The sequence below is a fragment of the Saccopteryx leptura genome, chromosome 7, assembly GCF_036850995.1.
Source record: "Saccopteryx leptura isolate mSacLep1 chromosome 7, mSacLep1_pri_phased_curated, whole genome shotgun sequence".
Taxonomy (NCBI): Eukaryota; Metazoa; Chordata; class Mammalia; order Chiroptera; family Emballonuridae; genus Saccopteryx; species Saccopteryx leptura.
The window spans coordinates 91,270,258-91,296,501 of NC_089509.1; the positions used below are offsets into that span (position 1 = coordinate 91,270,258).

General features: G+C 40.8%; 1 protein-coding gene across 2 annotated transcripts in view; it reads left to right on the forward strand.

Annotated features, from left to right (window-relative positions):
- Window positions 1-26,244, forward strand: part of PARD3B (par-3 family cell polarity regulator beta) — a 1,075,922-nt gene that overhangs the window by 461,325 nt on the left and 588,353 nt on the right. The window lies entirely within an intron of this gene.

Sequence of the window (26,244 nt, forward strand, 5' to 3'; positions counted from 1 at the left end):
AGAAGCATCAACTCGTTATTGTATCACTTTGGTTGTTCATTGATTGCTTTTCATGGGTGCCTTGACTGGGAGGCTCAAGTGGAGCCAGTGACCCCTTGCTCAGGCCCCAACCAAAGGCTCACATTGATGATCCCATGCACAAGCCAGTGGCCCCTCACTCAAGCTGGTGAGCCTGCACTTAAGCCGGATAAGCCTGCACTCAAGCTGGTGACCTCAGGGTTTCGAACCTGGGACTTCAGTGTCCCAGGTTGATGCTCTATCCACTGCACCACCACCAATCAGGCTCACCTAATGCTTTTTTAAAATTTATATTTTCTCTTCTGATTTTCTATTTTAATAGGATTAGTCATAATGTGAGTTGGATGATGATATTCATTTCTGAGACTTCTCTTATGTACCTTATTCTTGAGTATAACAATAGCCCTGTGACCTACATACTTAGAAGCTGCGTCATCTTGGAAAAACCATTTAGCCTCTCTGATACAAAGAATTGTCATCTTTAAATTATTGACTAACTTTTACATGCATCACAGAAATAATGTGTGTGGTATAGTATTGCAATAAGAAATTCTAACTTCTTCTGACTAATATCATACCTAGCAAGTCTTAAATTGATTTTCTTTCTGCCCTATTTTATACTTAAAGGATTGTTAGCTTTTATATCCCTTTTATCTCTCAGTTTATTTAGTCGAGGGATATATAAAACTGATTTCCACTTATTGTTCAGCATTGGAAAGTACAATAGTGGAGCGATCAAGTGGAAGGCAAAAGGGAGGAAATGGGGTTTTCAAAAATATGTCTCTAAAAATATTAATAGTAGTGTCAAAGTTCAGTGGGGTTGATGGCAGAGAAAGGCACATTTCCTTAGTTTAAAAATAAAAGCAGATTTGTTCAGAAGGTAGGGAGGGGGAATTCATCACTTTTATTAAATACTCATATTAAAGGAAGCCTAGCCTAGGCATATCTTCAGCAGAACTGGTTTCACATGGTGTACTCGCTTCAATAAAAATTAAAAAAAAAAAAAGGCTAGTGCCTATAAAACAGTCTCATTCCATTATGAAGATTATGCATTATTTAATACTAGACATACAGAACACATGAAAAAAGTTGGAAATGAAATATTTTGCTTATGATGTGACCACAAGTTTGAAACCAAATCTCATTCCTTAAAAAATCTAGGCTCATCAGTAGCATGAGAATGAACTACTGCACTTTCTACTCTATATTTATATTTTTTGTAGTTTAAACTCTTCTCATGTGATAAAAGAAGAGCTATACTTTTTGTTACATGCAAGTTCAAGATCAATATATCTCAAAGGGTTTTTTTTATTGTTTTCTAATAGCTACTTTATCATATTTGTACTTTTAAGCTTACATTCACCTTTATTCATCTGATTATCATCATTTCTGCTATGTTTTATTTGCCTTGTATCTTTTAACTCCATTGTTTTTATTTTATCAATAAAAATGTACAAAGCTTATACAGTCTAGTACTGTCTCAAAGTCGTAATGAGAAAGTGTAGCCCAGCCCTAATTTCTACTCCCTAGACATCAATTCTCAGTTGTTGTGGGGTTTCTGATAGTGCTGATCTACTCTTGAATAGAAAACTTGCACCCTTTTTGTTATTAATTTCTCAATCTGGGACATTACTTTTTGTTATTCTAATTATGGAAGATAAGGATTTAAACTTTCTCATATGAACTTACCCTCAGCTCTCTTCTTCCCGTTTTCCCAGTATAGTTAGAGTGAAATTTGGGTTCTGTGCTTTTCCTTATATTATTACTTTCTCTGTGTCTATGTGTATGTAAATATATATGTATATGTATACATTTAGACACATAATACATATATGCTGTGTGTATATACTACAGTGCATGCAGTGTATTATGATCACGAGTCCTTCGTTATGCTAATTTTCTAAAGTAATACATATTACAACATTTTGTACTTAAAAATTTCCAGCAAGTGTAAAACTGCCCACAGTATGCTCAAGCATGTCAGTGTCCAGCTTCAGTTTTTTCTTGAAGTCCTTCCTCCTGGCGTGCCCCTCGGAGCCTCTTCCTTCCGGCTGGGCTGTTTCCTCTTGAGTTCTCTGCCCAGCTGCTCCGTGGAGAATTCCCTTTACCGTTATCCTGGGGCGAATCCCCTCTTTAACAGGAATTTGTGTTTTCTCATTTTGGGTTTATTCCCTCCTGTTTGTAAAGCACACCATACAGTAGCTTTCTAATAACGATTACATGAGAGCAAACATTTTCTGAGACCTCCTATCTCCAAAAATAAACAAAAATTGCCTTCCTCCTCCCTTCACATTTGACCTATAGTTTGGCTGCATAGCTAAGTCTAGGCTAGAAATCTTTTCACTTCCGAATTTTAAAGCCATGGCTTTTTAATCTTCCAAACCTCAGTGTTGCTGCCATTCTCATTCTAGATCCTGGGCGTGGATTTTTTTTTCTCTTTGGAAACTTCTAGGATCTTCCCTTTACCTCTGCTGTTCTGAAAATTCAGTGATCTGCATCATGGAATCTGTGTATCAATATTTTCAGTGAGCTGGGTCCTTATTAGGATTTTTTAATATAAAAACTCATAAATTTCAGTTCTGGAAACCTGTCTTGTATGATCCATTTGACAGCTAATGCCCTTTTCTATTTTCTCTGTGTTTTTCTTTCCGAAATTCTATATTAGTTGGAAGCTAAAAATCTTGGGATCAATTCTCTAACATTTTATGCTTTTCTTTTTTATTTTCCGTGTCTGTGTCTCTGTACTACTTTTTGAGGGACTTCCTTAAATTTATCCTCCAACACTTGTATATAGATTTATTTTTCATTTCTACCATTGTACTATCAATTCTTAAGAGCACTTATTTTCTGAATGCTCCTTGGTATATCATACTATTTTTATGTTATGAATTCCGTAGCTCTCTTTTGTCTTCAGTATTCAATAGCAAGTCTTCAGTTCTCAGGTTGTCTGTGTTACTTCTGAGTTGCTCCCATCTAATTGCTTTGGTAATTTATTTTAGAGGTTTTTCTCAACTTCCTGTTATCTTCAGCTGTCTTTTCATATTTAAGCAGGACCCCCTCAGAGTGCTGACAGTAGGCTCTCGGTATGCAGGGTCCAGTGGGGGTGGAAACATCTCCTAGCCAGTTGCAACCTTACCTACGCTGACTGGACAGGTAGCCTAATGTTTCCCTGGGCTCCCGACTGTCTCCTTCCACAGGTCTCGTGTTAGTTATCTACAATCTAGAATATTCTCAGCATCAAGAAGGCAGCAGCAGGTTAGCTGGGTGATTCTGGCTCAGGGTCTCCCAGGAGGTCACAGCCAAACTGTCAGCTGGGGTAGCAGTCCCCTCGAGGCCTGACTAGGTCAGCGAATTCATTCGGAAGTGCCCTTTCATGACTGTGCGCACGTGACCGCTGAGCACCTTTCACCACTCGCGTGTGTCCGTAGGCTGCTTGGGGCATGGCAGCTGACTCCCCTCAGAATGAGTGAGTCGAGGGAAACGGCAGTGAGCCGGCCTCCAGGTGAGAAGTGCAGCCTTACACCCTAGTCTCTGAAATGACAGACAACGACATACCCGTACTGCTGCCGTTTGTATCCATCACTTAGACTGAAAGTGGGGGAGGGACTGCAGGAGTTGGAATCCAGGAAGCGAGGATCCGTAGGGCCATCCTGGAGGCAGGCTACCGGGAATCTCCTTCCCAGTTTCCCCAGAGAAGATGGAGAGCATCAGGCCTGGATGGCAGTGTTGCGGCCTGGCTCCGGAAGAGGGACTGCAGGAGTTGGAATCCAGGAAGCGGGGATCCGTGGGGCCATCCTGGAGGCAGGCTACTGGGAATCTCCTTCCCAGTTTCCCCAGAGAAGATCGAGAGCATCAGGCCTGGATGGCAGCGTTGTGGGAACCTGGCTCCGGAAGAGAGAAGGGAATCTCACTACTTAGTGTCCAGACTCTTACTTAGTTCTCTGCTTTTTAGTCCAGCGCGGTGTCACACCAGCCTCCGCAGGTGTTCCTGGCATCTCACTGTGCAGACCCCCTTCCGTCAGGCTGCCCAGCAGTGTGACCCTGATGTGTGCAAGGATGACAGAGGGAGGGGCAGTCTCTGGAGCACCCAGGCGGAGGGAAGAAAACGGGCAGAACTGAACTGGCCATTTCACGGGTTTCCATCGGTCCTCCCACCAGTCAGCCCCACACTGACCTGGAGAGGTAGCTGATCTGCCCAGTCCCTGAGCTTGCCCAGGCTTCTGCAGCCTCCATGGCTTCCCCACCTGCTGCACCGTGGGCTTACGCTTGCGCCCAGCTGGTCCAGAAGTACTTGTGCCTCCAGGTGCCATCTCCCAACTTCTTGTTGGTGTCACTCACTTGCTCTCATTTTCTCTCCAGGTTTCTTTGTCCCTGTGGTCTTTTATCTTCTTTAGTACTTCTCTGTCTTTGCCATAAGGTTTTAGGGCGGATGAATTTATTTATTAAGCCTACCACGAACATGTATGTATTGTACGTTTTCTGCTTGTATAATTTCAGTGTATACCTTGATAAATAGTGTTTCCAATAAAGTTTACATTTAGAGGAAGGATTCAGGATGTTAACAGCCTCATGGGCTTATCCTGCCCAAAGCTTTGGAGATGAGAATAGAATGGACTTTGTTTTCCATGACGCCCTTTGTTCCCCGGCTGCTTTCGAGTGTTAGGTTTGCAGGGAAATTAGAGTGGATGAAAATGGTCAGTCATATAATGTCTAGAGAATCGGCTTAGAAATGCTGGGATTTTTGCTTTATCTTGGATTGTTCTTCAAAGTGCCAACCACAGCGCGCACACTTGATAGCTAGCACATGCAACTTCATTAGAGATAATGGTTTAACTGCACGTATAACTTAAGTGTATCTGTATTTCTCTTCAGTTTTCAGTGTTTAAACCTGTCTGTTCCTTTCAGCGTTTGCATCATGGAAAGAAAGCTATAAACAGGTTGGAAATATTTATTACAGTACCTCAAGGTGAAACCACTAAAGTCCTTCCATGGGTAATTTATTGCACTGCTAGATCGCAGACACATGAGAAACTGTCCTGAACTTCCAGCTGAAAGTACCTCCAGAATATAGCATTTCTAAAATTAGTAACTTTCACTTGTCTAGCAGAAGCAGAAGAATAAGATATATTTAAGGTTTTAAAATTTTTTGCTGATGGACCTAAAATCTGGGTAATATTTCTATATCTTTGACTTTTGCTCATCCACTGTCCCTCCCCAGAGAGTACGGGAACCTGCCCGTCCCTTCTTGATTCCAACATAAGTTTAGAAGCAAATGTGCTTTCTCTGGCCCAGGTGACAGCATCTTGTTCGAGACCTCCCCGTGCAGGCGGAGCCCTATCCCAGGGTGGCTTCTATTGTCTGCGCTTCAAATGCCAATTCTTATTTATTTTCTGTGGTCCTCTTTTGTTCATATGTTTTCTTCTAGTATTCATAATTTATAACTGCAGTTTAATTATTCAAAATAGTTATTTTTATATGTTTGAAACTTTTTTCTTTTTGGTTTGGACTGTCTTGTGTATAAATGTCACTATACACCAGACAGTGAGATTGTTTAATTTCCAGATGTAGAGAATATAGTCTCTTGTTCCTTTGTGTCCCCTGTGGAATAGCGCAGGATTTCTTCACCTCGGGACTGTTGGCATTTTGAGCTGGTAAGTCTTTGTTGTGGAGAGGCTGCCCTGTGCATTGTGCTTCGCAGGTTGTTTAATGGTCTCCTCGGCCTCTGCTCACTAACTACCCTGGCACCCCCACACCAACCCCCGCATTAATGATATCCAAGTCATCTCTAGTAATTGTCAAATGTCCCCTATAGTGAGGGAGAGGAGGCACTTTCATTAGTGTAGTAGGACTCGCCTTGTCAACAGCCCAGCTGGAGACAGCTATCTAAATTGTCCTGCTAGCCGCCTTGACCCCGGGAATTTGGAGAATTCCTTAAAAAGCCTCCCTATATTCATCTTTGCCTGCCGCTACTTTAAATTAAATGAAAGTACGAGTTGAAACATACACTAAAAATAAATAAAAACAGCTTTATTTGCATGCTGTCACTAATATTGACTGGACACCTTCTATCTTTTTTTAGATAAGTCTGCAGAAACTTAAAGTTTCCTGACAGCTGGACTTCAACCACAGCTGTGTTAACCTCTCTGCAGGCATGAGTAGAATTCTGTCACTCTGCTTTTGTGATTCTGATGTCTGGCTGTCACATGTGCAGTTATTGAAATCCTCGGGGTAGGACTACGTTCTTATCTATAGTTCTCAGGTACAGAGCATGGAAGGATAGTTGCAGAAAAAGGAGTGATATCTAATTCACAACTGGGACGCCCCAGTTCGCAGGCTGCAGAGAAGGTGCCTACGTAACGTTCTTCATCAACGTCTACTGAGACACTATGGCGACTAGTTTTCCCTGTAAGGATACTTGGTATGCTCTAACCAAAATGCACCCACAATTATCTTGGGTTTAAAAATATCACTTATTCAACTAATATTTATTGAGCATCTCCTCTGTGCTTAGCACTGTGCTAGCTAGCCCTGGAGACGGCTTAATGTCTTGATTTCTTCTCAGCTTTGCTGAAATGCAGTGGTTCTAGACTCTACTGAATTGTCCTGTGTAAACTATTCTCTCTGCTAAATCCTGGCCTTGTCACTAGGTGCCACAGCAGAAAGATGGGACCTTTTACAGGAACACTTGAGTTCAAAAGAGGAGGTAACTGGAGGGGAAAAATAAGTATAATTTATAACACAACTAATTTTAGCCTAGGTGGTATTTAGGTGGTTAGAGATCAGGGACTAGAACTCAAGTTGGGAAATCTATGGGTTCTTTTAGTGATACTAGACAATAAAGTTCGTTTTTCAGGTATTGATTCCTTAAATGTTTAGTGAGCCCACGCTGTTGCCAGGTACCATGCTAAGCACAGGGAGCACAGAAGTGACGGGTTTGGGATTTTTAAGGTATTTCCTCTCTGTGGTAATAAAATGGTGTGATATATCTGTGTACATGTATCTACTAATCCGTAGCCCAATTGCTTCAGTTTAATACCCAGAATATAAAATGTGATCATAAACCGTGGAAAGAAGGATGGAAGTTAGGATGACCAACATTCTGAAACATATTAGCCCTGCTACTAAGGCACTTATTCCGAATCTAACTTTTCTCATTTACAAACTGGAAGCATTGGGAAAGATGAAATGTTTTCGAGTGATGTCTTGTAGAATCAAATGGTTCTGCAAGGATTTCATGAGCAGCTGACTTTAAATGCTTTTGAAAGGTATAATAAAAATGTGCATACTTAAGTAAATGTAGGATACACCTAGAGTGTGCCTCATCAGGAGAGCCTTATTGTTCCTGATTCAAGCTTATAATTAAATATTACAAAAGGGTCAAAAGGTTACCAATTTGACTGAGCTATATAAGTAAAGAATGCACCTGCAGATTAATAAAACACTGCTGTTTCTATTTCACTTATTGTGTGTTTCATGCACTATTTTGCTTGGCCAATAAGTGCTGCTATTTAAAGAAGTTTCCACCACTAACGTACACCTGCAGTACCCCCCCCTTGTTTCTAAGAAACTAGGACTTTTATAAATCATGTAATAAAAGTGACTTTTACTTGAATTCATCAGAATAGATGGTTCTTTTGGATTGAACAGCTTATTGAGATATAATTCATAACATGAAGTTCATCCATTTACAGTGTGTAATTCAGTGATGTTAGTGTATTTACAGAATTGTGTAACTATCATCACAACCTGTTTTAGAGTAATTTCAGCACATCAGAATGAAAGCCTACCCCTTCCCAGCACCATCTAAATCCCCACATCCCGCCCCCCCCAGCCCAGTCTCAATCTTAGCAGCCATTTATCCACTTTCTGTTTTTAGAGATTTGCTTGTTCTGGACATTTCATGTAAATGGAATTGTACAATAAACGATCCTTTGTGACTGGCTTCTTTCACTGAGCATAATAGTTTAAGGTCCATCTATGTTGTAGCAAGTATTAGTACTTCATTTGTTTTTATTGCCAAATAATATTTCGTTTTCTGGGTATAGCACATTGTGCGTATCTATTTGTCAGTTTATGGACATTCAAGATGTTTCTATTCTTTGGCTATTGTGTTCAGTGCTGCTGTAAACATTTATGCACAAGTTTTTTATGTACATGTTTTTATTTTTATTTTTTTTGTGACAGAGACAGAGAGAGGGACAGATATGGACAGACAGACAGGAAGAGGGAGAGATGAGAAGCATCAATTCTTCCTTGAGGCACCTCAGTTGTTCATCGATTGCTTTCTCATATATGCTTTGACTGGGGGGCTACAGCAAGTGACCCCTTGCTCAAGACAGCAACCTTGGATTCAAGACAGCAAACTTTGGGCTCAAGCCAGCGACCATGGGGTCATGTCTATGATCTCACACTCAAGCCAGTGACCTCGGGGTTTCTAACCTGAGTCTTCCATGTCCCAGTCCGACACTATCCACTGCGCCACAGCCTGGTCAGGCTGTTTTTATTTCTTTTGCCTATATACTTAGGGGGAATATGTGGTCATTCTGCAGTTAGTCCTCTAAGGACCTGTCAGGCTGGTTTCTTGGGGGGGATTTTTTATACTGATTTTAATTTATTGTGTTTACATAGATTCAAGTGTCCCACCAAATACATTTCCCCCACCCCCGTGTTCCCCTCAACATTTCCTTTACCCCCCTCCCCTTAACGCCCTCCTCCCTTCTCTCCAGGACTTGCTTTCCTGTTCTCTATAATGCTGTGATAAGTATATATAATTTCACCAATCTCTTTCCCTTCTCTGATCCCATCCTCTCATCCCCTTTCCCTCTGTCCGCTTTCCTTCTGGTCCCTTTGATCTCACCTCTGTCTCTATTCCGTTTCTTAGTTCACATTGTTCGTCAGATTCCTCAAATGAGTGAGGTCATATGGTATTTTTCTTTCTCTGCCTGGCTTATTTCACTTAGCATAATAGTTTCCAGGTCCATTCATGTTGTCGCAAAAGATAAGATTTTCTTCTTTTTTACAGCTGTGTAGTATTCCATTGTGTATATGTACCACTGCTTTTTAATCCACTCATCACACCAGTCAGAATAGTGCTCATTAACAAAACAACACATAAGTGCTGGTGAGGATGTGGAGAAAAGGGAACCCTCCTGCACTGCTGGTGGGAATGCAGACTGGTGCAGCCACTGTGGAAAACAGTATGGAGATTTATCAAAAAATTAAAAATGCAACTGCCTTTTGACCCAGCCATCCCACTTTTAGGAATATATCCTAAGAATACCAAATCACTGATTCAAAAGAAGAAATGCACCCCCTTGTTTATTGCAACATTGTTTACAATAGCCAAGATCTGTTTTCGTAGCTGCCACACCGCTGTGCATTTCCACTGTCCGTGTTGAGAGTTCCGGTGTCTCCACATCATCACAAATACTTGTTGTTATCTGTCTTTTTGATGATAGTCATCCTAGTGTGTGTAAAGTGGCACCTCATTATGGTTTTGTATGCATTTCCCTGGAGTTACAATGAAATGAATGGCTTTGAAAGACAAGTGTCAGAAGTGACAGAGATAGAAACTGGGAGAAAGTACAGAGAGAGAAAAGGATATCTGTGGTGGAAATGTAGAAGCCAGTTGCTTAACTGGCCAGGAGACAGGGCATGGCAGACAAGACAATGCCTGTATTTTTGGATTATAGACACAGCACAAGCCTAATGGTGGTGAAGTTATAGCTCTTCATGAAAAGAAGAATGTGTGCCCATTTTCACACCCCCAATATCATCAGCATAAAGCTGCTGCTTCTGTTTAATTCTAGTGGGTTGGGTCTGCTCACTCCTACCCAACACTCTTCGAACTCTACATGCTCTGGTCGTTCCTATCACTCTATTACTGATTTTGCGTTTCCCTTCACTCAGAATGACTTTCCCTATTTTCTCTCTACCCTAATTCCATCTTTTATACTGGGTTTCACCCAGACCACCTGCTCACTGCAAAGTCTTCTGACCCCTTTGACAGCATTGACAGCACTTAGGTAGTTTATACCCTCAACTTCGCACTTAGTGATAACCATGTCTTGTATTGTTTGCATTCTTGCATGCATGGTTTCTGGAATCCCGTGTGTCGTAACAGGGAAGGAAAGGGTTTGTACTACTGAATAGTACCTAGGAAACCAGAAACGTAATAGGTGCAGGGTAATAGGTACATTGAATTAAAGTGTCATTCTTCTGTTTCCATCTAAGCTTTTCTTAGAATTTCATAAATTCAGACAGGTTCTCACTGGCCTTAGGAAAAAATGCCCTTTCTATAGATGCATTACTACAAAACAGAAAGAGTTTATACTTCCAAGTAACAGTAAGTTTATTTTCAGATAAGATTACATTTACAACTATAGCATTTTAAGGAGTAGATAATTTTTAAAGGAGCTGAGGTAATCCATTTATACTTGTTACAGTCGAGGGATTTCTTCTGTATGTGAAGTTGTCTTTCAAACCTCTGCCTGCCTATTGTCAAAGTCAGGGGGGTAATTTTGACTTACAGTGGCACTTCCCTCCAAATTGAAACCCCTAGGGCCATGGGGGTGGGGTGCTTCATTTAGAGAATCTATTGTTGAGTTGTCCTCAAGGTTGGTCTTTTGGAACATTGTATTCCACTTCTGTCCTTGAGCTCTCAATTCCAAATTAGAGATGGGCAAAGTCAAGCAAACAAGGCAAAGGTTAATGTGGGCAGGCTAATAGGAAACAGATGGGAGTTGTCAGCCTGCAGTGAGGTCCCGCCAGCGACCTTCGCTTCGGAGACCAAGACTGCTTGAACTGGAAATTTGACCAAGAAGGGACTCCCTAAGCGACTTTGCCTCAGAACACCTCAGCTGAAAGGGTGACAGAGTTCAGAGAAAGGTGACGGGTGACAAAAGGGCCGAGAAAGCACAATTACCTACGGGTTCCCTCAAAACTGCAAATTTCTAATGTAGCAAATAAAGCAAATGTGGATGATTTCATGAACCGTGTAGATAGGTCTACAGCTGGAAAGGTGTCCTGAAAAAGATCTGCTATGTCATTACTTTGACAGAAATGCAGCCAGCGTGGACTGGTGGAATCCTAGTTTTGAAATACCGCTGAGGATTGGCAAATCGATTATGACTAGCTGGAATGTAGGATTAAATAATTATTTAGACTTCTTTTTTATATAAAACAATAAACTTTGTTGTAAATGGTAAGCAAATTATATATTGGAGATTTTCCTGATTCTGGGCCACACTGGGGCCACAGTTGACTATGGCTCACACTTTTGGGCCCACTTTCCAGCAGCTTTTAGACTGCCTCTAGAAATGATGACTTTGACAGGACTGGTTACAAAGAGGAATCAGAGTGCGTGGGGTTGCTCTGTGGCAAGCAGGAGGGGACAGCATTTACTGAACACCTGTTATGTTGTTGGCATTTTGCTGAACACAAAATACATTGATTTGCTCAGTCTTTTCAATAACCTTGTACCCTTTTTTTCCCTCTTTTCTTACTTTATGAGGAGACCAACACTCAAGGAAGATAAGTAACCTGATCTACTCACACATCAGGTACATAGTAGGGACACAAGGAATCTGTGTTCTTTTGATTCCATAGCACTTGGAATGCTTTTCTTCCTGCATTTTACTGAAATTTCAGTGCATTGTCAGGGTGCCCAGTTCTTCATGCCGATCAAATCCCTCCTGCTTTTACTACAGAAAATAAAAGAAAATCCAAAATAGCAGAAGTTACCTGTTTTAAATAAATTCAATTCATAACTTGTTGTTTTTAGTAATTACCTGATTCTTTCATTATTTAGATTTAACAATGTCAATGGATAATAAAAATAAATCTAATGATTATATTCAGTTACATTTTAAATGGTATATTACTGTATCACAAAAAGTGGATGTGTATTACACATCCTATCTAATATTACCTATATATATTGCCTTCAGTGTGTAATTCTGTTACTTTATTAAATAGCTATTACAGTATCTTCTCAAACCAGGCCACATTTAAACACAATATTTATGACTGAATGCTAACAGAAATCAGGAATTGCCAACCAACATTGAATTATAAAATGACTTCATTCAAAATTTTCTACAAATGGTTTTTAGAAATGTATTTTAAATTTCATGAAACCAATTTAGAATAAATCTTAATGGGCTAGAACAAAATAGATTTGGGATTGGGTGTTTTTTTTTCATAAAATATGCAAAGCCCTATTTTTAAATAGGTTTTTTTTTTCTCTTCAGTATTGCTCCTTTTCTTTAACAATGACTTTGTCTAAAACATTTCTTTTTTCAGATTTTACTTAGATCACAATAGAATGAATGCCTCAGAACCGTCAAGATGGAAGCACAATACAAAGAAATTTTAGATTCTAGAGCAGGTTAACTTGCAGCCAGTGTTTTGCCTGTAGCTGTTTTCAAGAATTATTTGCACATTTTACTACATTTAAAACTGTTTTGAGGCTCAATTCATTAGAATATCATCATCTGTTAGGCAGCGCACCCAGCACAGTGTAACAAGCCAGCAGACTGCTGGGTCCCGCCGCCCCCACCTCACAAGTCCACTGGGCAGACTGTACACACCAGACGACATCTATGCGAGGCGTCCCTCTACAGCTTTCTCTTTTGCTCTCTTCTTGTTAGTTACAAAGATACATACTGTGCCAGGCACTAAGCTGGTTTCAACAGCTATTTATTTAGATTGTGTGAACTGGAGCTGAACTTGAACCCAATTAATAGCAACTGAACTTGAACAAACTGATATGAAATCATTACAGGCTCAGTTCCCTGGTCCATTATCCCTGAAGAGATCATCCCGACAGCACTCCAGGTGCCTTTTCTATGCCAAAACTTGGTGCAGCGCCCAATCAGAAAGTGTCAGGGGGATTAGAATTCGGTTGCATCGGAGTTAGCTCATTACCGCATTTGTGATCGCTTTCACGGAGAGGAGAGGTGGTGATCCCACTGGGCGGGATTGCAGAGAAGGCTTTGTTTTCGACACCATCTGGCACATGGTTGGCACTCATTAACACAGCACAGTGTCGATTAAAATAATAATTGTCCATGGCAGCAATGCTGCTTAGACAGGTCCCCACCTTTGGTCTCCTTGCTAAGAAAACGGGAGAAAGGGAATGATGAGGAGCATCTCTGGGAACTGTGGTCACTAGTTTTGCATCTTCGTTGGTGCCTACACCTTCCCCAAATCATCTGCTTTACATTTATTTTCCAGTATTTATTTACTTTAAGCTCCTGTGTTGGTTTTTGTTTTGTTTTGTTTTGTTTTTGGAGGTGGGGGGGGGGGAGCTGGGATTATGATAAGCTTGAACCTGTTTCCATTTCTCTAGAACCCTAAATATGGTGCTCCAACTATTCACCTAGATACCCTGTGCTGTACTGCAGTCAGGAAAAATGTGCTAAAGCGCTTTCGGTGCTGTGATATTTCGTCCACAACTTGAATTAAATATAACTGAAAGAACATGTTCATGGATTCCACCATTCAGGTGTTTAGTAAGACTACACTGGCCCTTCCTTAAGGAAACAGATGTGGATTGACATTAGCATATCTGGGACTTGGTCTGGAAGCATCTGCTTTGATTTGTTCCCAGGCATCTCCTTGGAAGGCTGCAGTGTGCATGGCGACCAGGCTTTCCAAGGCCACACTTGGGTTTGAATCTCACTCTGTGAACTAGGTGTCTGGCCAGGAGCAAATCAGTTAACTTTCTCTTGGTGTGTTTCCTTAGCTCTGCAATTGGGTAATAGTCATCCTCAAGCCTTAGAATTGCTGTGAAGATTAACAAGCACACAAAACACTTAGAATTGTTCCGAATGCTTGATGAGCTCTTGATGAGGTCGACTGTGATCATGTGTGCATCACCGTTGTTCTCTGTAGGGGTTCAGGCTTCCTTGAGGGTGCGCATCATATCTGTTTAATCACACCCCGACGCGATAGAACACAGCTGTGGTAGTGGAAGTGCTGGTTAAATGGACATTTATTCAGATGCGTTGATCAACCCTTTCTGTTAAGATTGTGATTTAATTCCTTGTCGTGCTGAACCAAGGTGAGAAGACACCATCTGATATGGTTAATTTATAGAGGTATGATGCATTCATACCGTGATAGTTAATGAAGCATATCATTTATTTCCAGAGCAGATTATGCATATTTCATACTACAGAAAGTCAATGCTGTAGATAGGTGTCATTGCTAGTGACCATGTATGTGGTTTTGACTCCAATTGCAGAACTGTAAACAGCATGACCTCCGGCCACCTAAGGATTTGTGTCCTGTGATGCTGAATGTAACCAGGGTTTTCTATTCTGCTTCCTGTTTGGTCTGTAGAAAAGTCTTCAGGAAGCTGGCTTTCTAGAGGAGTGTTCAAATATCATTCATTCCACCAAGAGAAGATGACAGACATTTTAGATGCAAGGGAAAGATTAAATGCATTTGGTTTAACTACCGGCACTAAAAAGGGCTGCATCTTGCTTTGCATTGTTGCTGTTTATCTTCTTCCCAGCAGTGCAGTATTGAGCTTCCCCAGGCTGTGATTCAGGTATTAATGCCGAGTTTGGGTCGGGCAAGAGTGTGTTCAGTCTGTGACACTTAGATAGCAAAGGCAAACTGCTCACTGCTATTAGTCACGAGTTCCTGTGTGCCAGTGATTGCATGCTTGTGGTTCATAATCAGGGTGATTCACAGCACCCGCTAGATGGGCTTGCTGGGGCTCTGTTCCTTTTGGACTGCTGTCATTGCCGAAAATGTCAGCATTTCTCCTACAGACCTGTCCATATGAAACGTGCACATCGTACTTTGGTTGTGCTAAATAGCTAACCACGAACATCATGGATAACTTTTATTATCTTGGAGTTGTTTCCCACCACTCCCTTGAAGAATAGAGTGGAATAAGTAAATGTTGTGGGGTTTTTTTTTTCCTTAATTGGTGCTTTGTGACTATTGACAGAACTTGTGCCACAATGTTTTCTCGGATGGTCTGGTTTCCAGATTGTGTGCCTTGATTTAGCTATGCACACACTTGAGAATCAGCATCGAGATGCTGTGTTTGGGGTTTTTCTGCATCCATAGAGCTGGATCAGTGGTGCAGGGTCCTGCTGAGCAGACATGTAGGAAGTTGAGAGCCTCTTCAGTTTAATACCAGCCCTGCTCTGAGGCCCAAAGGTGATCCTACCCCACATCCCTTACCCCTCATCAGCTTCCCTGCTCCCTTGACCCCATGACATACATACTACATACACCTTGTACCTGACCTTATAAATTGAATCAGGAATTGCATTGCTGATTTGTCATTGAATTCTGTATATCGTGTTTCAGACCCAACTGTGTCCCTTCACGATCACTCAATTTGTCCCATTTCTTTTCCTAATTTAATAAACATGTATGCAGTGCCTGCAGCATGCCGGAGTCTGGGCATACAGCAGGAAAAAAGATAAACAAGATCTCTGCTCTCAGGAAACTTTCATTCTGGCTGAGTTAGAAATTATTCGTGAAACAGGCACAGAGCCTTCCTGATAGTCACAGTGCAATGAAAAACATTACACAGGTTAAAGGAACTGAGACTTGAGCAGGGGAGGAGAGGGAAGGGCAGAAGACCATGCAGAAGAGAGGGATCCGCTGCTACAAAGGAACAAGGGCAGTCTGGATGCCTTTGGGAAAATTCAGAGCCGTAAAGGAGGGCGGGTGGCCGGAGTGCAGTGAGCAAGAGGGAGGGAAGTCAGGTGCGAGAAAGAGAGAGAGAGAGAGAGAGAGAGAGAGAGAGAGAAAGAGAGAGGGCCTGATCACACAGTCTTGTAGATCTTGGTCAAGAATTTATTTCATTCCAACAGAATGGTCAGAAATGAGGATTTAAAACAGAAAAGTACTAAAATTTTATTACACTGTCTCTGTTTCTAGCCCTTTGATTTAAGCCCGATCTCCAGCGCCAGAGTTCTAGCCCTGATCTTGGCTCTGGCTTTATGTTTTTGGCATTTAGTTTTTAAAATGTTTACAAATATGTGTACACATGGTTCTCATTATTTTACTCTGTCTAACATATGGACCAGTCTTTGTGAGTATCAGAGCCTTCCTCCGCTATCCACCATCACCCACCACCCCCACTTAGCCCCGCCTCTTACAGAGAGAAGCCCTCCCACCGTGCGGGATCTCTGGGCCTGGTCCTTGCCACTTCTGTTGCTCTTCCTATGTCATCCTATAAGTCTTTTTCTCCTATGGGTTGGGAACTCTCTAAGGTAGTCCTCTTAAACTTATTCATCTAAGTTTTCTCCAACTCCTCCCTGGATGCCGTGAACAAAAGGAGGTGGGTGGGAGGGTGGATGAATGGATGGATGGGTGAGTGAGTGAATAGGTGAATACCCACTAAGGTGTCGACTCTCCTGGGAAGCCCTCTCCAATAGTTGCTATTATAGTTCTCCCTCTTGGATATCTTTAGTGACATTGCCTTATGTGTTATTGTTTCAGTCTCTACAAAGCTCTTTGAGGGTCAAGGACTATGTCATATTCATCTTTGTTTCCCCAGGATTTAGCACAGTTTCTAGAACTTAGCAAGTTTCCAGTAAATGCCTGAGCAAAATAATGTTTAACGGGACATGAAAGTCCAACCACAGAAGAGCTCTGGAAGTAGGGAATCAGACCCATTCCTAGGCTAGATGTGTTTCCTTCAAGAGTCTGTAATCCACCACAGGCTTCTGAAGCCAGCGTGGTTGTGAACCTGCTGTTCAGCCATCCTCCAGTAAGACAGATTTTAGAGCTTCCCCCACCCCTTTCCCTGCAAAACACTTCTGACCACGACTCAAAGCAATAAAATGCATTTTACAATTGCAACCTAAACACACATATGTATCTAACTATTCTTTAAAACAAAGCATACCTTTACCATGTGTAATACAGTTGATATTGCCTATACCATTCATGGTATAGAATGCTGATCATGACCTCTTAAATTGATTTCAAGACTCATGAATGCATTGCAACCCACAGAATGAGGAAATCCTGTTTTCAAGGGTCCAGAGAGTCTCCCGAGGTGCACCTCCAAGAAAGCAGCGTGGACTCTACCTGGCACCCAGGGCGCCTGAGCACACTCTGGCTATTGATTGACTATTTGCACAAAACTAGCGGTGACCATACAGCAACCAAAGCAACAATCCATCACTGACAAACACTTAGGTTGTATACTGGGGGCACCTTTGTAAGTTAGACTTCAATTGTTTGAATGCTGAAAAGTTGTTGGTAGCAGGTCTCCTTGTCATCCAGTCCGCCATGTTTGTATACAACATTGCGGATGTTTTTACATAAATGTGTTGCTTCTAACATGAAACCTTGGGCCCACATAGATACAGAGAACTTAACATTTCCTCTGCCAATATGTTTATATAAATATTGCTGTCGTTAAGCATGCTCAAATAGCAGAACTATTTCAGTCCTTTTATCTCTTTAAGACTAATTTAAATCTGAGCATTAAAAGACGGTTTGATACCATATGTTTGTTTTAGATAGGAAACAAACTCCATTCTAAACATAAGGGTTTATGAAATCTGTATTTTAAGCATGAGGGCGTATGAAATTAGTATCTAGAAGTGGAGGCTGTGGTAGACTGCTTCGTGGCCATGGTTCCTCCCGCTCTCTTTGGTCCTTCCTAATGTGACTTTGCCGCTCTCCCCATCCAAAGGAAGAATGTATTTTCTCACCCTTTGCTACAAAGTGTTCTCATATGCTTTGCGAAAAATCCAACATATGCTGGGTAATAAGTCTTTTTATTATGGAATATAAGTCTAGTCTGAAATTGCAGGTTTTTCTCTTCGAAGACCATTTAAGAACTATACCTAGGAAAATGATCATGAGGAATATCAGAAGTCATTTGTGAAAATATTGGATAGACTTCAAAGACACAACCAAAGAGTGACACAGGCTAGGAAGGTACCCCTCACATATCTCAGGTAGCTGTGTGTACAGGAAAGGAACAAATGAAACGATTGAGCAATGTCGCCGCACACCTGAGCATTCAACCTGTTTCATTTTGAGGCCAAAATATGTCATCTGTTGAAGCAGCCGTGTGTGCGTGTGTGTGTGCGTGTGTGTGCGCGCGCGCAATGCGCATGCACATTGGGTGTGCTTTCCAATCTGGATAGATAACAGTATGAGATGACCTAGACATACTTAGTACAAAGAGAGTTGTGACAACATGGAAACTTTCATTTATACCTTATAAGGGCAATTCCTCCTTTTTCTATGTCAATTTTTCGTTTGTTTGTTTTTAAAGAACATCCTGTATTTGTTTGCTTGCCCTGAGAAGACCTCAAGATGAGATTATGATCCTTCATTTCAAATTAAAGGAAGGTTTGTCTCAGGAACTGTTTGACAAGTTCAAATACTGGCTGATTTAGATACTGGCCTCTTATCAGCACCTGCAATTTAATGCTTCTCATAGGTGGTAGGTCTATGTTGTTAAATTGTGTTATCAGTTTTCCTGTAATCTTGGTAAGTTGTGCTTCAATTTGTCAGTTTGTGACTTCTTGTCAATATCGTCTTCTCATGCTATTCAGTTGTAATAAATACCAACCTAGTATAATGCAGCGCTTATAAGTATTCTGGGCTTGTGACCTAAACTAGAGAAAACAGGCATCACTTTCAAGTTAATACACATCTCTTCTTCTGGTATAATTTGGTTTATTCCTAGGACCTGTGGGGAAAAATAGTCATATAAACTTACTTGTTCTGTCCCTTAAAATAGTCATGGATTTCCAATTGTTGGCTTATTTTATTTAGATTGATTAAAACCCAGTCCTTCCTGTGACTCTCAAAAATCCATTTGCAGAAATTATTTTAAATTTAAACATAAGTCTGTATTCTCTGTACTTCGCACGAGCAGGCCCTCTGTGTCCAAATGTCTTTTTCTATGAAAGTTAGAGCTTTAATGCTGTTAGCAAGAGCAGTTTGCCTCTTCTCTTGAATAATCATAGAAACACAATCTAGTAGTGGACCTGTGGCCTTTGAATGTTGATGCACATTGAATCTGCTGCCAGAAGTTACACAGAAAAGTCAATAATGATCTGTGGATCATGGCCTTACTATGCCACAGGGTGAATTAGTCTCTTGATTTCATGTACTCCAGCTTGTGTAATGGACATTTTTAGCAGTAAGATAGCAGCCATATGAAACACCTGGGTGGTCTTCCAGAATACTTTCAGGTGGATTAGATTTCAGTTATCCAATGTGAGGTCAAAAAGGCTTGGACATCTGGGGCCAGTTCCACATTACGGATTAAATATGACCCCTGCCTACCAGGTGCATAAGGCAAAAGGTGCCTGAGGTCATTGCTGATCCCTGGAGCAGCAATGGGTCAAAAATGAGATCTCAAGTCACAGTTAGAAATGTTGGGAAAGTCTCCATGCAAGGCCAGACAGGGTAGAGTCAGATTCTTCTCTGGCAATTGTATTAGGCATGTTCCCGGTCAGGGAAGCCCAGTTTCTGTGTTTTCTGAATTGAGCTTCACTTGTATGCTTTTGTTTAGAATTTTAACTACTGTTCAGTGGAAACTATGCTTTCCACCTCAGAAGTGAGGGTGTGAGAGGCATTAGGTTCCTTTGCTACCACACAGAAGACAATACTTGAGGCACTTGGGCATTGGCGTACAACCATCTTTCGAATGTTCCTAAGAGATAACAGTGTCTGCATAATGCACCACTTCTCCTAGCCCTGCTAGGGACTTTGAACAGTCCAGTAAAATGTAATGATCAAAGGTTTCAAATGCAGCTGATAAATCATATAGATTTGTGCCCAGGATGCCTTAAATTGACTTGGGGATGTTTCTCATCTATCATGACAGACTTGGTGATTTGAATTTAGTACTTTGATGTTGTCAGTAATTGTTTGCAACTGTAGCTGAACAGCCTGAAGGCATTGCTGGTTTTTCCCTTTCTCATCTTGCAAAGAGCTGGTGAAGTAGTCTTTTAAGGGCTGTTCTCAACCTAATGGAGCAGTGGCCAACATTTAGGACAAAGCAAAGGTTTCATAAATCCTTGGTACAGACCAAAAGCAGTACCCTAATGAACTATCTCCATTTGAGCTCCATGCTGAATCAAACAATCCTCCCAAGTCAAATTCCCTTCACTGGACACACTTTATTGTAGGATTCATTTATGGTTTTTATAAGGGAATTACTAAAGAAACCATTGGGATATCTTCACCTATTTTTTTAGTCAACAATTTTTCATATATTCTTAGGTACAAATGTCTCTCCAAAATGTATTTGACTATTTCCTTAATACTACAAAAAATAATGTGTAGATTGTTCCCCTTTTGGAAACCTCACGGCAATTTAAATTGGATTATAATGTAAGACCTTCTAGTAATGTTCTTTCAAGCAGATTTCCTTAGCCTCCCCAGTCACTTTCTCCTCTTGTCACTTGGTTTATGCCTGCTTTCTGGCTGAGCAAATCTCATCAGTAAGTATCCATGGATGGACGCCCATCTCTAGCCTCTAAAACTCCATACCCATCTGCCTAAAATAAATGCCTCAGTCATTATTTTATACTTACTTATCAATTGATATATCTTCTGAATTTCAAAATTTCACTTAAAACTCAGTTCTTCTGAAGGATCTTTTCAAGTAAACTCAACTATTATTCTTCTAAGTATTCCATCAGTTGCCATAAATCTTATGAATATAGATTAACCTCATAAATATCTAGATCGTAAGACTGTAAACTATAGAAAGCTGAAAAGATCAACTGACCGGGCAATAGATTTCTTCGTAAACCACAGTAATTGACAAGACTGTAGTCAATATTTCAGAGCCTCTACTGGAATTGTTTAACACTGATGTTGATGTCACTTTTATGCTCATTTATCTTTAAGTTACAAGGGTGATAACATATGCTGCATTAGTGTGAAGAGTGTTTGTTTTAAAATAAATGTTGACGCTGAAGAAGAAAGTGTTAGGTGAAGGGAAACAAACCTGACAGTGGCAATTTATTTACATATTGGGGGCACGGACACCTTTAATGGGAAAAAGAAAATGTCCTTGTCTGGGACACTTTAGATTCCAAAGATTTCTAAATTTAGAGTTTGATCTTTGTTCCTCTTGCTCTCTCTGCTTCGGTTCAGCATGCATCTATTAAATTCCCAATCAGCTAGGGATCCTAAGTGATTCACTAAAATGAGTTGCTTGCTATCAAAGAGATAACACTATAATGTTACCCCACCCCACCTCTCCCTATCACTCTGTCTCATGTTCCTGTTTAAGAACATGCTGTATCTCTACCTTAAACACCCACATTTAATTGTACTTGTTTATTATCTGTCTTCCTCCAGCTTTCTCTAAGCTCTACAAGATCAGGACCTACGTGTATTGTATGCGGTGTGTCCAGAAAGCCTAGAAGGCTGCCTAGTGTAATTTAGGCATCCAGTAAATATTGTTGAGTTAATTAAGAGGATACAAGAAAAATACAACCATACACATAAGACAACAGAAGATGTGACATGATAAAAAGGTACAGAAGCAGGTCTACATTTTGGGGGGCTGTCAGTGTGTGAAATTTTGGGGGATTGCTATTTAAGAAAAGGAACATGCATTTAAAATTTTTAAAAAATCTAAAAAATTTAATACTAGAATAAGGGGAAAATCACATTAATTTAATAAAGCTAATATTCTAGGGATGTCATAAAATATAAAGAAATAATATTTTATTGATGATGCATTGATTGCATATTAATTAATGCTTAAAAATAACTCTTACATTTTTACCTACAATTATTTTTGATGTGTGAGAGAGACAGCAAGAGAGACAGACAGGGACAGACAGACAGGAAAGGGGAGAGATGAGAAACATCAATTTTTTGTTGTGGCTCCTTAGTTGTTAATTGATTGCTTTCTCATATGTACCTTGACCGGGGGACTACAGCAGAGTGAATGACTCCTTGCTCAAGCTAGTGACCTTGGGCTTTAAACTAGCAACCTGTGGGCTCAAGCCAGCGACCATGGGATCATGTCTATGATCCCATGCTCAAGCCAGTGACCCTGTGCTCAAGCTAGTGAGCCCACACTCAAGCCGGTGGCCTCCATGTTCAGTCTGATGCTCTATCCACTGTGCCACCGCCTGGTCAGGCCCTACAGTTTTTGACTACATATTCTTTCATAATCTCTTCATGTGTAATATCAATTTTTGTACACTGAATAAGTGGATAATTCAATCTCGGCCCTAGCATGGTTAATCAAAATGTTTCTTGTGTTTTAAATGATATTTGGATGCCCTAACCAGTTGGCTCAGTGGTAGAGCATCAGCCCAGCATGTGGATGTCCCAGATTTGATTCCCAGAAGGGAAGGGCACACAGGAGGAGTACCCATCTGCTTCTCCACCCCTCCCCCTCTCCTTTCTATCTCTCTCTTCCCCTTTCACAACCGAGGCTCCATTGGAGCAACCTGGCCTGGGTGCTGAGGATGGCTCCATGGCCTCACCCCAGAGCTAAAATGGCTCCGATTGCAATGGAACAACATCCCAGATGGGCACAGCATCACCCCCTGGTGGGCATGCTGGGTGGATTCTGGTTGAGTGCATGGGGGAGCCTGTCTCTGCCTCCCAGCTTTTCACTTAAGAAAAATACAAAAAATAAATAAAAATATTTGGGATGTGTAAGCATGTGACCTCACAAATGCAGCCTTGCTGCTTCAGGTTTCTCTCTTACTAGCATAGGACTTTTAATTCTATGCTGCATTTCCATGTACATTCTGCATAGGGGAGAGAGAACTTTCCATTTGACAAGGTGTTAATCAGAACTGAATTATCGGAACATTCAAATGTATACAATTTTGTATATCAGATGAGCAAAATAAATTTCTGTGGACTAGCTTCTGGTTTTGTACATTTCGAATCCTGTTTATCTTCCAGTAGCCACATCGTTTTGCTGGGTGCAAGAAGAGCACAATCATTTTATTATGGCACCTGGCCCAGTTTCTTTGTATCGTGAAGCTGAGTGAACCAGCACAGTGGGTAATAGGGTATATCTTTACTCCGTACTAGGATGACTAGTATTAACTCAGTTATACATAGCAGTGACTATGAACCACACAAATAGCGTCCACGATATTCAGATATTATCCCCAACTCAATTTCCCCTTTACTGGATTCCAATAAATGCTTTTTGGCCACTCTAGTTTCACCTATCAGTAGAGTGTGATGGAGGGGACATTAGGGTTGAAAGAGATAGTATTAACCTATTGCAATTAAGCTATTTTACTTATGTCAAGTTTACAGAATTCTCTAACCATATGACCGTGTTGATCAGGTTCCAGTTGGGATCTTGTAAGGGTTCCATGCCAACAAGGGGCCCTGAAGTTATGCTTCATTTGCTCCACAGCAAATCTGTACCTGGTGTTCCAAAGAAGCAGTGGATGTTGACAACTTAAAGAACAGGCAAGATTACAACTAATTGTAGTGTTAGAGCATAATTAAGAGGGTAGAACTAGTGTGCACTCTGAGGTCAAAGTCTACAGGGCATTTTTAGGCAGATGGTTCTGTCTGAAATACACCACATGGCAAGGAATGCAGTACATGTTGTCATCAGAGAGTTAGGCCGGGGAAACCAATGGGTTCCTTAAACACCAGCACATGAAAGTGGAGTTGATGCCTGACCTGTGGTGGCGCAGTGGGATAAAGTGTTGACCTGGAACACTGAGGTCGCTGGTACGAAACCCTGGGCTTGCCTGGTCAAGGCACATATGGGAGTTGATGCTTCCTGCTCCTCCCCCCTTTCTCTCTTTCTCTCCTCTCTAAAATGAGTAAATAAATTCTTAAATATATTTTTTAATTAGAAAATGGAGTTGAAATGCATGTGTCAGATTCCTTCCTTTCACTTCTATGATTCAGAAGTCTTTCTTTGGCTTTATTAATTCAAGTGTCTTTATCTGTGTTTGTTCACGTCTGTTCTTTCTTCAAAGTGTGTGCCTTTTAGTGAACAGGTGTTTGCTCCTGCTGGACCTCCTCTGCAGTTCGTCATTGTTCGCTTTTTCTTTTACTCTCTTGAACTTGACTTTAACCCGAAGTGGCCGCTTCGGAGTTTCTTCCTTCAGCGTTGCAGGAGCACAGACAGGGAGTTTTGCCCCATTATTGCTTGTCATTGTTCTTAGCGTAACACTTCGGACCCAGTTCACGTCTATAATACATGCTGTGAACTGATTTGAAATAGCTCGAGTAAACTGATATGGTGACGTATTGTAAACAATATGAAAAATTCTCGATCTGTATATATCAACTGGATAAAATGGGAAAACTTCAACTGAGGAAAAAAGCATGTACCCCCCAGGAATGTGGCAACAATATACTTCAAGTTGAAGGCATAACCATCCTCAGAAAAAAGTCCAGTTCCTGATAAAAGCCAGTGAAAAACCCCATCGCTTGTTTTTATAGCAGGAGCACTCCAATTTAAGCAGCTTTACAAATGCTAAGATCTATTTTATCCTGTGTGTGCTCATTCATATCTATTGTGGGTAGCCAGTGACTACTCTGAATTACTTGCATTTGCCTGTTTTTGAACGGGCATGGTTTCTGCAACCCAAAATGAAAGAAAAATGATACTGTTCATCAGCTTGAACTTCTTTGCTCCTTTTATGGCAATCCTGGGAGTCATTTTCCTAATGGAGTGATATTTAAGACTAAAGTATTTTGGACAGCTACAATTCTGCTAAAATTTGACTTGGTTTCTCTCGTGTGGTTTCTTCATCATGGTGTCTGAAAGCATGTCACAGCTGCTGCATTCATCACGGGCCAGGCAGAAGCCCGGCCAGGCACTCCTGTAGGGAAAGCGATCTCTTCTCGGTACTTTGCCATAAATTGTGCTACTATTGATATCATTACCAATTTTTTTTAAAAATGGGTCTCCAGATTTTAGTGCTGTGGAGTTCTCTAGGCATCATTTGAAAAGCCCTATCTGATATCCATATAATCCACACAGAAAAGAAAATCTGGTTTTCTCCAAAAAACAAGTGATGGGCCTTTTCACTCATTTTTTTTTAATTGAGATATTGACAGGACTAATAGGAAGAGAGTATTGTCAAATCATTTAACTCACCTGTAAGAGAGAGCATGCACTCCAGGAGAGGTGCGATCGTGCCTTGACTAGTGGGTCAAGCATCCTGCCAGATATGCCCATGTGGCTGTAGATTAATGTTGCCTTTTGATACTCAGTGTGCACCACCCTTTCCTTCTATATGAATCCTTCTATTCAAATCTTTATTTCTGCTGACCTCTTTAGATAAAAAGAATTGCTACAGCATTAAAAAAGCATTCTTCCCTTATTTCCACACACCTACCCACATAAAGAATGTGACCCCATAATAGAAGTGTCAGGTGATTAAAACTCGAGTAGAAATTCAGTGCAGAATACGTAGAAACTTAATTTCTCTGGACCTTGATTTCCCTATTAGCCTTATAAGTTGTATAACTCTCTCCTTGTAGATGTGGAAGGAGACTTTGGGGCTTACCCGACATGCTTCCTTAGCTGGTAAAGAGAGGCTGGACTCGGGCAGAGCAGCTTCTTGGAGGTCCTACACTGCCAGAGCCCCTGTAGAAAGCACCATTTCTCTTGAAGATGTATCTATATTTTAATGTCATAGTCATTCAATTAATGTCAAAGTCATTCCACAAGTGTTGAAGTACAAGACAAAGGCATTCTTCTAGGTGCTGACTAGTTAAGAGTCTATTAAGAAAATGTACAATATGAAACCAAGATGCAGCTTATGTGTACTATCAATATTATTAATATACCACGAAGATTGATTATCTGGTAAATATATATTTTCCTATTTATCTGTTTTTAAGTTTATAAAACTTTTAACCATTTGCAATTCATTTTCATCATCAAAGTTAAATATTTACCAGTCTAGGTGCATTCCAGTAGCTTTCCCCACCCCTCCCCCTTGTTCAGAGTTACCTTAGTAGCCTAAGCAGCAGTATCAGTAGAACTGGGAGGAGAACATGCGTTTTCTTTCTTCCAATAAGTGTTTTGGTGATTTGATAATTCAGTAGCATAGAAGTAATCCTTAGAGCAAAGGAAAGCTGAAACTCTAAAAAGGCCAGGATTTATCCCTCTTTGTACATAAACAGTTTATCATATTGACGAAGTTTCTTGGTCCAGCCTCCCGCCCACCGTTCCTCTAGGCTCACCTGGGAGGCTTGGTTAACTGCCTGTCATCCTGCACACCCTTTGTTCTGTAG